Source organism: Benincasa hispida, unplaced genomic scaffold (assembly GCF_027475165.1).
Source record: "Benincasa hispida cultivar pf3 unplaced genomic scaffold, pf3_genome.v1.1 HicScf125, whole genome shotgun sequence".
NCBI classification, from domain to species: Eukaryota; Viridiplantae; Streptophyta; class Magnoliopsida; order Cucurbitales; family Cucurbitaceae; genus Benincasa; species Benincasa hispida.
The window spans coordinates 11,959-27,421 of NW_028325576.1; the positions used below are offsets into that span (position 1 = coordinate 11,959).

The 15,463-nt window shown below is 34.0% G+C and overlaps 1 non-coding gene and 2 pseudogenes across 2 annotated transcripts; all 3 read left to right on the forward strand.

Moving 5' to 3' along the window:
* The first annotated feature begins 8,235 nt into the window (after window positions 1-8,235).
* Window positions 8,236-9,407, forward strand: LOC150031399 (ATP-dependent Clp protease proteolytic subunit pseudogene; annotated as a pseudogene). The gene is made up of 2 exons (XR_016525859.1): window positions 8,236-8,582; window positions 9,183-9,407. The product of XR_016525859.1 is annotated as an ATP-dependent Clp protease proteolytic subunit pseudogene (transcript).
* A 233-nt stretch (window positions 9,408-9,640) lies between these two features.
* Window positions 9,641-15,140, forward strand: LOC150031400 (uncharacterized; annotated as a pseudogene).
* On the forward strand, window positions 12,976-13,049 carry TRNAW-CCA (transfer RNA tryptophan (anticodon CCA)). Its single transcript has one exon. It is a non-coding gene; the product is annotated as a tRNA-Trp (tRNA).
* Window positions 15,141-15,463: the final 323 nt, after the last annotated feature.

Below are 15,463 nucleotides of genomic sequence, written 5' to 3' on the forward strand. Positions count from 1 at the left end.
TACGCGTAGAATACCAAAAGGCGTTATTCATGTTTAAGCAAGTTTCAACAATACAATTGTGACTGTTACAGATGTACGAGGTCGGGTAATTTCTTGGTCCTTCGCAGGTATGTGTGGATTCAAAGGTACAAGAAGAGGGACACCATTTGCCACTCAAACTGCAGTAGGAAATTCTATTCGGGCAGTAGTGGATCAAGGTATGCAATGAGCCGAAGTTATGATAAAGGGCCTTGGTCTCGGAAGAGATGTAGCATTAAGAGCTATTCGTAGAAGCAGTATACTATTAAGTCTCATACGGGATGTAACCCCTATGCCACATAATGGCTGTAGGCCCCCTAAAAAATGACGTGTGTAAAAATAAACATTAAAGAGAAATTTCAAGAGAAATAAATAATTCAATGATTTGATCAAAAAATATTACTATGGTTCGAGAGAAAATAAGAGTATCGACTCGAACACTAAAATGGAAGTGTGTTGAATCAAGAGCAGACAGTAAGCGTCTTTATTATGGACGCTTTATTCTATCTCCACTTATGAAGGGGTAAGCAGATACTATAGGCACTGCGATGCGAAAAGCTTTGCTTAGAGAAATAGAGGGAACATGTATCACACATGCAAAATTTGAAAAAATCCCACATGAATACTCTACCATAGTCGGTATTCAAGAATCAGTACACGAAATTTTAATAAATTTAAAAGAAATTGTATTGAGAAGTAATCTGTATGGAACTCGTGATGCGTCTATTTGTGTCAAGAGTCCTAGATGCTCAAGACATCATCTTATCACCTTCGGTGGAAATCGTTGATAATACACAACATATAGCTAACCTAACGGAGCCAATTAATTTGTGTATTGAACTAAAGATCGAGAGGAATTGTGGATATCGTATACAAACGCCAAATAATTTTCAAGAAGCAAGTTATCCTATAGATGTTATATTTGTGCCTGTTCGACATGCAAATCATAGTATTCATTCTTATGTAAATGGGAATGAAAAACAAGAGATACTTTTTCTCGAAATATGGACCAATGGAAGTTTAACTCCTAAAGAAGCACTTCATGAAGCCTCTCGGAATTTGATTGATTTATTTATTCATTTTTTACATGCGGAAGAAGAAAAAGAAAACTTCAATTTAAAAAACAATAAACATAAAGTTACTTTACCCCTTTTTACTTTTCATGAGAAATTGGCTAAACTAAGGAAAAAGAAAAAAGAAATAGCATTAAAATATATTTTTATTGACCAACCAGAATTACCTCCTAGGATCTATAATTGCCTCAAAAGGTCCAATATACATACACTATTTGACCTTTTGAATAATAGTCCAGACGAACTTATGAAAATAAAACATTTTCGCATAGAAGACGTAAAACATATATTAGACATTCTCAAAATGGAAAAGAATTTTGCATAAATTGGAAATCCATTGGATTTTTTTGTAGAAAAACTTTATAAAAAAAAACGGAATCCGTATACTCAAAATAAATCATAATTTTCATTAAATAAATATGTGTATCTAGGGGTAATTAACTTTGAAGCAACTATTCCCTAGATACACACGTCGTGATATTTTATTTATTTCAAAATTGAATCAATTTAAAAAAAGACCTAAAGTTAGGGATTTATCAATTGGTAATGTTGCTTCAATACCCAACCAAAGGTCTACTGTGGTACCAATCAAAAAGATGGTTGTCGCTACTGGACGACGAAATGGATTTTGGAATTTATTGACATTCTAAAAAAATGGTACAGTTAATAATCCTGCCGGTACGGAAACCATTAAAAGAACACCCAATAACTTATTTGGCACTGTACGAAGTATTTGAAATACGGGAAAGAAATACCATTCCGGCAATATTTCCAAAGGAGTTGCAAATGGATCTGCGGGTTCACTAATCATTGATGGTTCTAGAACCGCTAAGCCCACGTTACATGCAATAGTACCTAGAATTACTTTTAGAGAAATATATAAAAGATCATTGGGCCATGCGGGTTCTCCGTAATAATTATGACCCATCCCCTTAGCCAATTTAGCTCTTAATACAGGATCATTCAAATCTGGTTTTTTTGTTATTAGGATAGGTGAATTATTATGGATCCATCCTCCCTAAGGAACCAGACATGATAATTTTTCATCATCCGGCTCGAGCACAAATCAAACGAACCAACTGGATCCAGATAAAAAGTCGATATCTTATCCATATCCAAGCATATATAAAATAAATGATTGATTCAATGTAAGAAAAAATTGAGAAGATTCTGTTTTGAAGAGTTACAATTATACATTGCAAGGAATTCAGTTCTTACATATAAATGCTCAATACCCAAGTAGGCTTACAAAGTTGATAATGTTCAAGTGCTTTCTAGGTCGTCTCAGACCTTGCGAAGGGGCTTTAGCCCCCAAAAATATTGATACTTTTTACATCCAAAGGATTTACTTGTTACTAATATAGTCTAGCCTATGTTCTTCTTTAGATCCCTTGTTTCACTCCAATAGTATCATAAATCGAGTCAATGCAGAGGAAATGAATGTATTTTCATACTATTAAGTAAGTGAAATAGATAAAACATAATCTGTATTATGCCATATATATCACCTATTCTACTGGATCTTACAGAGCCTAGTCATGCACGACATGGTCAAGTCTGATCATAGAAAAGATTCTCTTCAAGCAAACCAGCCTACCCTCTGTATGGAGCTTTCACGGTGGTTGGAATAAAGACACATTTGGTTGTGAATCCCAATGTGGCAGATAAAAACACATATATCTACACGGCCCAATCAATAGTTCAAGTCACACACTCCCATAATCCATTTTCTCTTCGAAGAATTCCCTTCAACTATTATTGAAAAATAACAAATCAAATTTTGTGGAGTTGAAGGGAAATATCCAAATACATGTCTTATTTTTCAATAATCCATATTTGTAGCAATGAAATACTCTTCTTCCTCCCCCGAGTAATCATAAATAACTAATTACAAATCTATGATTTCTATTCTCTATAAAGGACCAGAAATGCCTTGCTTACGTATCATTGGGAAGTGCATTAACATAAATACGGCAGTAAGAAGAGGTAATACAAAAGTGTGTAAACTATAAAAACGAGTCAAGGTAGATTGTCCCACACTAGCACTTCCGCGTAATAACTCTACCAAAGGCGACCCTATTACTGGAATAGCTTCCGGTACACCTGTTACAATTTTGACTGCCCAATAACCAATTTGGTCCCGAGGTAAGGAATAACCAGTTACACCAAAGGATGCGGTCAATACAGCTAGAACCACACCTGTAACCCAAGTCAATTCACGAGGTTTTTTAAATCCACCAGTAAGATACACGCGAAATACGTGCAGGATCATCATTAAGACCATCATACTTGCCGACCATCTATGAACTGATCGGATTAACCAACCAAAGTTAGCTTCCGTCATTATATATTGAACAGAAGCAAAAGCCTCAGTAACGGTCGGACGGTAGTAAAAAGTCATAGCAAACCCCGTAGCTACTTGTACTAAAAAACAAGTAAGCGTAATTCCTCCTAGACAATAAAATATGTTGACATGAGGAGGAACGTATTTGCTAGTTATATCATCTGCAATCGCCTGAATTTCAAGACGTTCTTCGAACCAATCATACACTTTATTGAGATAGGTAAACCAAGGGGACCCCCCTCTGAGAACCGTATATGAGAATTTCATCTCGTACGGCTCAAACAGAAACACCCAAATACCGCTCGTAACGGATATGTGTACTAAAAAGTTTCAAACTTCTTAATGCTATGATTCAATTTTTTCTATGAAGATACGAAAGAATCAAAATCCGAAAAGTCTTCTTTGTAGTTATAATGCCCAAATATCAAGTCGGCTCATTCGTATTTATATTGATCATTAGGGGCCTCTTGAATCTTCTATTTACCTATTTTTTCCTTTGATTTGTATGTAATGCGACTTTACTCTTGTTTTCTTTATTATTGATAGGAATTCTCTTGTTAAGACCCTATGAATCAATTAAAACCTTAGATTCAGACTAGAACCACGATGATTCAATAAAAAAACCTTCCAAAAAAAGTTCAAAAATTCACTGAGTAAGAACCCTTGGATTATCACTTATTCAATGCTTATTCAATGACTGAATATAATGAAAAAAAGACAAAGAAACGTTTATCCTTTAACCAAAATAAGTATAAACGAAAGAAGAAAATTTTTTTTCGGAGTCCGGCCACGAGGTCTGATAAGTATGAATCATAGTTCTAATATTTGTTCTAATATTTTGGAATCTATTTCATATATTCTGTGCTCCAGATACTAGCCTAGACTGAATATCCAACGAGATAAAATCATCTTGATCAAGATGACCGACTTCTTCTCTGTCGTATCCATAGGATCAATTCTAACAAGTCACACACTCATATTCCGGAAATACAGAAAAAAATAAATTCCACGATCGAACTACCAAAAAAGAGTGGGCTAAAAAGCGGAAACCTACATACTTTAGACTTTCCTTTTTATTGAAAAGTTATTTAGGGGTTCTTGTGAATCGAATCTAATTGCTTGAAATTCCGTCCAGTAAAATGGAAGAATTATAAATCTCCAAAATAATACATAGGAATATCGCAAATAGACCCATCGCGACACCCATTAAAGGTGTAGTTCCCCACCCAGGAGCCACTTTACCATATTCCGAATTCAATGGTTTCAATAAATCCCCTACAATAGTTCGTCTTGGCCCAGATCTAGAACTATCGTCAACGGTTTGTGTAGCCATAAATAATCCTATATTTTTTTTTTAATTCAGTGAGATCTGTTGACTTTGTATACCATTCCGTTGTAAATAAATGATCTTATCATAGATCCATTGTGGTCTTGAAATTATATAATAATGGAAACAGCAACCCTAGTTGCCATCTCTATATCTGGTTTACTTGTAAGTTTTACTGGGTATGCCTTATATACTGCTTTTGGGCAACCCTCTCAACAACTAAGAGATCCATTCGAGGAACACGGGGACTAGTTGAAGTAATGAGCCTCACAATATTGTGAGGCTCATTACTTCAATTGAGATAATGAGAAATCATTTCGCCTTTTTAGTTGGAACTTTAGGCGGTTCGCGAAAAAAGATAGCGAAAAAAATTATTCCTAGAGTCGAGACTAAGAGGAATGTATAAACCAATGCTTCCATAGATTTGATTTCGGTTTACAATTATAGCTTCCATACCTGTTTAGTTGGGATCTTTTTACGGATAAAAAAAAGACCAAGACAAGAGTCAAAGAAATGAAAAGTCAGCAATCCGAATCAAGATTTATCCGCTACCCTATCTATGTCAAATCAAAAAATAAAGGAAAAAAGGAACAGAGCAATCTTGTATCAGACTAGACTCTTTTTGTAGTTGGATCTCCAAGTTTTTGGAATGCCCCAAATTCTACTTGAGCGTCCAAATCTGGGTCAATCCCAGCAAAGACATCTCTGAACAAGGTTCTAGCACCATGCCAAATGTGTCCGAAGAAGAAGAGCAAAGCAAACGAAGCATGCCCAAAAGTAAACCAACCCCTTGGACTGCTACGAAAAACCCCATCGGATTTCAAAGTAGCACGATCTAATTAAAAAATTTCACCCAATTGAGCACGTCTAGCATATTTTTTCACAGTAGCAGGATCACTATAACTCACTCCATTGAGTTCACCGCCATAGAACTCAACAGTTACACCGACCTGTTCAACACTATACTTCGATTCTGCTCTTCGAAAAGGAACATCGGCTCTAACAATTCCGTCTCCGTCTACCAAAACAACCGGAAATGTTTCAAAAAAGGTCGGCATACGGCGTACAAAAAGTTCGCGCCCTTCTTTATCTCTAAAAACAGGGTGTCCTAACCACCCAACAGCTATTCCATCCCCGTTGTCCATGGAACCCGCTCTGAATAATCCACCTTTTGCGGGATTATTCCCGATATAATCATAAAAAGCTAATTTTTCAGGAATTTTAGACCAAGCTTCTGATAAACTTTGATTTTCGGCTAACCCGGCACTAACTCTTCGATATATTTCTTGCTGGAAGTATCCCTGATCCCATTGATAACGAGTGGGCCCAAATAATTCAATCGGGGTAGTTGCTGAACCATACCACATAGTTCCAGCAACAACAAAAGCTGCAAAAAATACAGCAGCGATACTACTCGAAAGGACGGTTTCAATATTTCCCATACGTAATCGATTGTATAGACGTTGGGGCGGAAGAACACTAAGATGGAATAGGTCTGCTAATATGCCCAATGTACCTGCTGCAATATGATGCGAGGTTATTCTGCCTGAAACAAAAGGATCAAACCCTTCGACACCCCACGCAGGATTTACAGCTTGTACCCTTCTGGTTAATCCATAAGGATCGGATACCCATATTCCCGGACCATACAATCCGGTTACATGAAATGCACCAAAAACCAAAGTAACCCAACCCTGAGAGAAATAAATGAATTCCAAAAATCTTCGGCAAATCCAAAGAAGGTTTTCCTGTACATTCATCACAAAATATTTCTAGATCCCAATACATCAAATGCCAGACAGCTGCTAAGAAGCACAATCCAGAAAATACAATATGTGCTCCAGCCACACCTTCGTAACTCCAAATACCCGGATTCGTTATAGTCCCTCTTATGATACTTCAACCCCCCCATGAATTGGTTATTCCTAAAGGAGTCATGAAGGGTATAACGAACATACCTTGTCTCCACATGGGATCAAGAACAGGATTAGAGGGATCAAAAACTGCTAATTCGTATAGGGCCATTGAATCGGCCCAACCAGCAATAGAGCTATATGCATTATATGAACAGAAAGCAAACGACCGGGATCATTCAATACAACGGTATGAACATGATACCAAGGAAAACCCATGGAAATACCCCTTTATCAACGAAAAATAGATACTATGTAACTTTATTGCTCTGAAAGAAAAACTATGCTATGGACCTCCCCCTTTGAGGTGAGGGAATTATCTTGGCGAAAAGATTAATATTTGGACTATTCTTTTAGTAATAATGAAAAAATTCTATTCTATTCATAGGAACAAAAAGAAGCAGATCTATTCTATACTCAATAAGTACCAATACGCAATGGTAGATGGGAATTGATCTTATTTTATATGAGTGAATGTATACATACTTGTTCATCATTCAAAAACCTATTCGGAAGAAGTTTCTTCCTTTATTCATTCTATTTTCCTTTTTTATGAACTTCTTAAATCTATGTATAAAATATGCTAAACGATAAAATCTGATAAAGGCCGATCTTATTTATTAAGACAATAAACCCGCTGTTACGCTTTTACATCAAAGTTAGCTAGAATAATTCATTTTGTCTGTTTTCTTTGCTTTAATGCCTATTGGTGTTCCAAAACTACCTTTTCGAAGTCTCGGAGAGGAAGATGCATCGTGGGTTGACGTATAGTGCGACTTGTCAGATATATTGGGTCATATGGTATTTCCCCGTTCTCTCCCTCGATCGAGATATCCTCTCTTTCGCCCAAGACGGATTGATTTAATTATAAAAAATTTGAAGCGTGAAATGCAATTAGATCTATTTTTTGGGGGGTATCTAGATTAATATTATCAATTAGAATAATTTATTAATTTATGGTTTTCTCAGTTGTACTAATAAAATGAAGTATCCAGGCTCCGCGTAGAAAAAACTTAATTTGGAATCTATTTATTCTATGATTACTACTTGTATCATATTCGATTTATAAATAGCATTGATAGAAAACTTTTAATCAATCGAGTAATATGATGAATACATTGGTTGAATATTTGGTTAAAAGCATGAAATAAATTGAAAAAAAAAAAAAGAAGTCATAGCAAAAAAGACATGCTATTGGGGCATTTGTCCTATATGTGCAAATCCAAATCAGGCAGATCTTGACTCGGAGTAGAACATAAACCTAAAATAATTGAAGAAGACCATTTGGGAACAAGAAAATGACATCGCAAGTGAAATTTGATCTCGATGAAACAATACATCAATGAAAAGTTAGCTCGAGAAATTGAAAATTTAATGAATTGGTTTTTTATTTATTCAAATTTATAGTATAGATAAATGACCGCGGGCCAAAGGACAAAACTCATCCATTTTTAAAAATGGAAGGTAAGAAAAAGCCCCTTCATTAGAAGTTAGAAAGAGTCATCTAAAGAAGGCTAAAATCTAAACATTTATTCTTTTTTTCGCTATTTTTTTTAATCGTATGCATCAAAAGGTGCCCGTACGGTTCTTAAGGGATACAATTTGATCCTAATCAATCGACTTTATCGAGAAAGATTACTTTTTTTAGGCCAAGAGGTTGATAGCGAGATCTCGAATCAACTTATTGGTCTTATGGTATATCTCAGTATAGAGGATGATACCAAAGATCTTTATTTATTTATAAACTCTCCCAGTGGATGGGTAATACCCGAAGTAGCTATTTATGATACTATGCAATTTGTGTGACCAGATGTACAGACAATATGCATGGGATTAGCCGCTTCAATGGGATCTTTTATTCTGGCCGGAGGCCAAATTACCAAACGTCTAGCATTCCCTCACGCTCAGTGCCAATGAGTTTTTTTTTTAAGACAAAAAAGAAAACTATGCCTTCACCATATAAAATATGAATATTAAGTAATAATAGCATGGCACTTTGAATTCGGTATGAGAATTTTTTTCTTGTTTTTTTTTCTAAACCATTAGGTTATGTATCGAAAGAGTAGTATGAGATAAAAGGCATTTCCGATTTTAGCTGAGTTATCAGAGGCCTCTTTCAGCGTCACAAACTTTTTTGTTTTCACAACGGAAGACTCTTAACAATATTTATGTTATGAAAGACTACGAAATATTTATTTTTAAAGAAAAAAAAAGAAACTTTGGGATTGTTGAATAACAAATGAAATAATAAAGCAACGGAAGCATCATAGTATTTTAAAATTACTAAAAAGAAAAGGAAGGGTGGTTATTGGATCATTTACTGCTCTGGGTCTGCTAGATCCTCTATTTTCTATTCCTTCGCTGGAAGGTCAAAATGAATTCCATTGTGGAGCTGTATGCACTGCACAAAGGATGCCTGTACGATTGTTAATCCTATCTTTTTTTATTATCTTTGACTCATCATGATCATGATATGAGATAGAGAAAACCATTTATTAAATCATTAGGGTAATGATGCATCAACCTGCTAGTTCTTTTTATGAGGCACAAATGGGAGAATTTCTCCGGGAAGCGGAAGAACTACTGAAGTTGCACGAAACCATCACAAGGGTTTATGTACAAAGAACAGGAAAACCCTTATGGGTTGTATCCGAAGACATGGAAAGGGATGTTTTTATGTCAGCAACAGATGCCAAGCTCATGGAATTGTTGATCTTGTAGTGGTTGAATAAAAAATAGCAAGGATTTCACGCAAAAATCCGAAATATGAGATTTTATCTTTCTTTTTACCGGGGGTTAATATAATATTTTCTATTACTATTAATCCTATTAATTATTAATATTGAATATAGAAGTAATTTATAATCAATCCGGTTAGGATTGATCTAAACCAACTCATTATGTATACAATTCACCATGCCAACTATTAAACAACTTATTAGAAACACAAGACAGACAATCAGAAATGTCACCAAATCGCCCGCCCTTTGGGGATGCCCTCAGCGTAGAAGAACATGTACTAGGGTGTATGTGTGACTCGTTTAGACCATGGACCGGGACAAAAGAAAGTACAAAATTTTTCCCGTATCAGTGATGAGTACCATTGAATAGGATAGAATGAATGGAAGAACTCCGTTCACTACCTAAAAATAAATAAAAAAGATTTATCGTATCCTTTTATTCTTTTATTGTGTATAAAATTATGGTTTCTATTGGTGCAAATCCAATCATCTCAATTTTCAATTTTAGATGAGAAAAAATTCCCCATTGGTAACAAATGCTTATCCATTAAGTAGAGGAAATCCTATTTAACGGAAGGATTATGGCCTTATTCTTCCAAGAACGGACTAAGAGGGTCAGCTACCCAACTAATCTTCATAATTAAATACCGTTAGATCTCGTTGTGAAAGACCAATTACTAGCTAATTCATGGGTAGAGCCAAAGAGGGTGAACTGTACAAGTTAACAATAACATTGATGAAATAAAAGAAGGAGCTCCGGTGTATAGAGAGGACCTCACCGTTTAAGAAGTAACCATAGAAACGAAGGAACCCATTATTTCTTTATCGATTTCTATTTTGATTTATTTACTCTATGTTTGTTTTTTTTTATACCTAGTATGAATACAATTTGGTATTTTGGGGTGACTAGAACAAAAAAAAAAAGAAATCATGGCCGGGAAGGTTATAGTAGCAAAAGCCATTGGAATTTTTATTTTATACATTGGAAAAATAGGTTTTGTTATTAATAGACTCGGCAAGGGGAAAGGAATAACGGAAAGAAAGGAAATCAAATTAGTTATTCATCAAAGTTTCATTTATTCAATGACTAGAATTAAATGAGGATATATAGCTCGGTGACGTAGAACAAAAATTCATTTATTTGCATCAAGCTTTTGAGGGGCTCATTCAAGACTTACTCGAACTATTACTCAACAGAAAATAAGAGCTTTGGCTTCAGCTTATTGGGATAGAGGTAGGCAAAAAAGAAATTTTCGACAGTTGTGGATCGCTCGAATAAATGCAGTAATTCGATCTAATAAGGTAGACTACAGTTATACTAGATTCATACACAATCTGTACAAGAGGCAGTTGCTTCTTAATCTTAAAATACTTGCCCAAATCGCTATATTAAATAGAAATTGTCTTTATATGATTTCCAATGAGATCATAAAATAGAAGATTGAAAAGAATCCAACGGAATGCTTAAAATGGAATTCTCTGGAGAATGAACTCCGAGAAGGTAGAGTAGAAATTAGTATGATAAAATATGATAGTATGATAAAGTGGTCAAAATGAGCAAATATGTTCAATAAAAAAACGATTTATTCTTCTTCCACTATTCTTTTTTTTCTTACGACACGACAATCATATCTAGATTTTCGGATTTTTCGAACAAAGCATCAATCTGCGGTTGAGTTTGGATTAGAATTTTAATTCAATCAAAGAATAAGTCTATTTATTCCTGGTTCTAAGACCAATAGTTCTAGCGGTCAACTCGCTTCTTTCAAATTGTTTCTCATTATTAAGAAAAGGTAACAAAGATAAAATACGAGCTTGTTTTATAGCAATAGTAATTAAGCATTGCTATTTTAAGGTCAATCTATTTACCCATCTAGATAATATTTTTCCTTGTTCAGTAATAAATCGACTAATTAAACTCATGTTTCTATAATCAATTCGATCCCTCGATTGAATCTAGGGCAAACGCCTACGAAAAGATCGTTTGGATTTAAGAAGAAGTCGCTTGGATTTATCCATGGTTTGTTTATTCCTTATCCTGAAAATCCTATTTTGATCGGATCTAAAATGATTTAGAATTAAGAAATAGGATTTGGTTTGTTTATATTTAAATCTAAAATATTTCTAATATATGTAATTTTTCATCTTCCTTGGATTGGAAAAGGGTGACACACAGACGATCAGTTCAATCTATTTCTTTATCTCCCCATGAATCTTATGTTTGTAACAACGGTGACAAAATTTTCTCAATTCCAATTGACTAGGCATATTGTGTCGATTCTTTTGAGTAATATATCTGGAAATCCTGATTGATTCCTTATTAACACCATTTCGAACACAACGAGTACATTCCAAAATAACTGTTACTCGGGCATCTTTACCCTTGGCCATGAACCTCCCTTGGATTTTTTATTCACGCAACTCTTCCATTTTCCGATCCAAAATGAAGAAAAAAAGATAAGTTAGTAACTCGAAATAAAATTATGAAAGATTTCATTATGATCAAATATAAAATATAGTAATACAATGATTTCTAAATTTAAAATCCCGGTACAGTTTTTTATTTAAGTATCTTGTATGATATTGTTGTCCTAGCCATCACATTTTCGTTCTCACTCTTTTATTAATTCAATTTGAACCCGGCGCCGAGTCCGAGTTTGACTGAGGTTGAATCCATTTTTATTCTCTCTCTTTTCCAACTTATTTTAAGTCTAAAAACTCTAAAAAAAAAAAGAAGGGGAAGGGGATTAGTCACAAATATTTGATTGTTTTTCTAATCTTCTTCACCCCTTCCCAAATCAATAACTAGAATGAAAAAAATGGGAATACCAACGCATCTGGGAATAACCGATTGATCTCGTTTAATAGTCCCGCTAAAGCCCCGAACCATATCGTACTTACTACCGGTGCCATGGAGAGATATGTTTTTAGTTCTCGCATTTAAAATCCTCCTACTTTATAGTAATTTGTAATACATAATGGTATGTAATACCATCAAATGTATATATAGTTAATAACCGCTTGTATTGTCCGCGGAATTCCTAATTAAAATTGAAATGTACAACAGTTCAGTAGATATTCCCTTTTTTATTAAAAACAAATATGTCGCTTCTCCCCCACCCAAATATTGATTTTTCTTTACGGCGGATTTCATATTTATTATTTCATACGTATATAAGTCTTTTTATTATATTTTATATATGATATTAGACAAAAAAGAAGAAATGACAAGATAATTTGTGTATACCAATGGAGGAAATAAATAAAAAATGTGGAAAACAAGACAGGGATTCTATACAATGACACTTAGACCAACTGAAAGGGATGTAGCGCAGCTTGGTAGTGCGTTTGTTTTGGGTACAAAATGTCACGGGTTCAAATCCTGTCATCCCTACCTATTACTTATCTTCTGAACAGTAACAAGGAATCAATTGAGATCCATAAAAATTGAACATACATATACCAAATCAATCTTTTTTTTTTATTTAATTTTATGCTATTCTATATGATAATATATCTATGGAAGATATATTCGGGTTGCATTTAGTTTGATAATAAAACGCTCTTAGTTCAGTTCGGTAGAATGCGGGTCTCCAAAACCCGATGTCGTAGGTTCAAATCCTATAGAGCGTGATTCGATTCTTGTTGTTGTTAGATGGAAAATTATACTGAAATAATAACTGATCCCCCCGTACATATTGTAAATATGCGGTCACAAATAATCCAGCCAAAGTAATAAGAAGTAGACCTAATACGATTCCAAATAGAAAAATTTCAATCATTTCAATTTAGTTGAATGAGGAAAAGGAGAGGTAATATCTATCCTTAAAATATTAATCGGTATTGCCCATGAATCTCAATGACCAAGAATTGAAAATTGAATTGACGAGGTAAAGAACTCTACAATATATAGAATATATGGAAGGAATACCACCGAAATGTTTCTTTTTTTGAATTGTGCATTCAATTAATTTTAATCAAATAAGTCGTATCTTGTTCAAACCGATAAATACAACTGAGGTTATAGTTAAAACTGCTAGTAGAAAACTGAAATAACTAGTGATAGTAGGCATGACGAGGCTAAATGAAATACGTTATTTTTATCCATATGTTTATAAAGCACTTCCCTAAGTTTCTATTTTTGAAAGATACGCAGTAAGTAAAAATACCAATTGAAAGAATATATTCAATTGAAAGTTTTTTATTCATCTATTATTATGATTATAGATGATACTAACAAAAATCTTGTGACATAGGTAAGAAATGAATTCGTCATCCGTCTCTCTATCCCACGATTCGCAATCAACGAATTCATTGCACAACTCAAGAGTTGTAAAAACTATTATTCTTATTATAAACAATAATTTAAGATATAAATATAGTAAATATATAAATCTATTAATGGATTCTAAATAATTAGAAAGACAAAATAAAGAAAAAAGAAAAAAGAAAAAATAATAAATAAACTGTGTTGTGTAACTTGATTCCAAAAATGAAATGCTCTTTGAATCGCTGAAGAATGAATGACCTTATAATATAATGCCCTTTATTTAAATTTGATTCCAACTAATTAGATTTTCTGTAGTGGGTTCATTCCCATAAAATCTTGAATAAAAAGAAAAAAGTATCGCACGATCAGATCACTCGAAACTAGGTTCTCCATTTATTCTTTCCATATTAAAACCATTCTTCTAATTAGGTGAAGAACGATCCTTTGAGTCTAATATAACAACAATAATCCGTGCATTACGAATATTTATTATTATTCTATTCGTTGTTCTATTTCGTTCATCGAATCCTATGTACTACTGTTATTTGTTACTAGACGACTAACTAATTCCTTAAAATAAAAATAAAAAAAGATTCAAACAAAAATATAACTATAAACACAAAAGAAATATTTCTAGATTTCACGTTTAATTTAATTGAATTTTGGGACTATAAGAATCTGCTTCCTAAATTATTATAAACCAACCAGTTAGATTCATATTTTACCCAATCTTTGCTTTCTAGCCCGAAGCCAATAACCGAGAGAAACCATAATACTACATACAAGAATTTTTCAGAATTTTCTATTGAATGAATGGTGCATGATTCTACATCGACAAGCACCAAGAAAAGAAGAAACAAATTTATTATTTAGTGCTTCATTTCGATACTTATTGTGAAATTGCGTTGCCGCATCAGAAGAAGGATAGCTATACTAATTTAGTATACTCTAAAAACACCCTCGGTACAATATTGACGATCTTACAAAGATATAATTTCAGTTAATTTCCATTTACTAATCTCATCTTTTATGGAATCGATCCCCTTTTGACTGTACAAGAATATGTGGAGCTCGGCATGTCTGGAAGCACAGGAGAACGTTCTTTTGCTGATATTATCACCAGTATTCGATACTGGGTCATTCATAGCATTACTACACATTCTCTATTCATTGCAGGTTAGTTATTCGTCAGCACGGGTTTAACTTACGATGTTTTTGGAAGCCCTCGTCCAAATGAGTATTTTACAGAGAGCCGATAAGGAATTCCATTAATAACTAGCCGTTTTGATTCTTTGAAACAACTCGATGAATTTAGTAGATCTTTTTAGGAGGACCAAATGACTATCGATAAAACTTATCCTATTTTTACAGTGCGATGGTTGGTTATTCACGGACTAGTTGTACCTACCGTTTCTTTTTTAGGGTCAATATCAGCAATGCAATTCATCCAATGATAAACCTAATCCGAATTATAGAGCTATGACACAATCAAATCCGAACGAACAAAATGTTGAATTGAATCGTACCAGCCTTTACTAGGGGTTATTACTCATTTTTATACTTGCTGTTTTATTTTCCAATTATTTCTTCAATTAAATAAAAGAAAATACTAAATAATAGTACGAATTATCTTATCCCATTCGGAAGGATATCATCTCATAATTATCTATGACTGTTTCTGTCTCTAGCACGACCACTTGATGAAATGGGGAGGGAAGTGGGACAAATGGCCGAGACTACTGGAAGGATTACTCTTTGGATAATAGGTACTGTAACT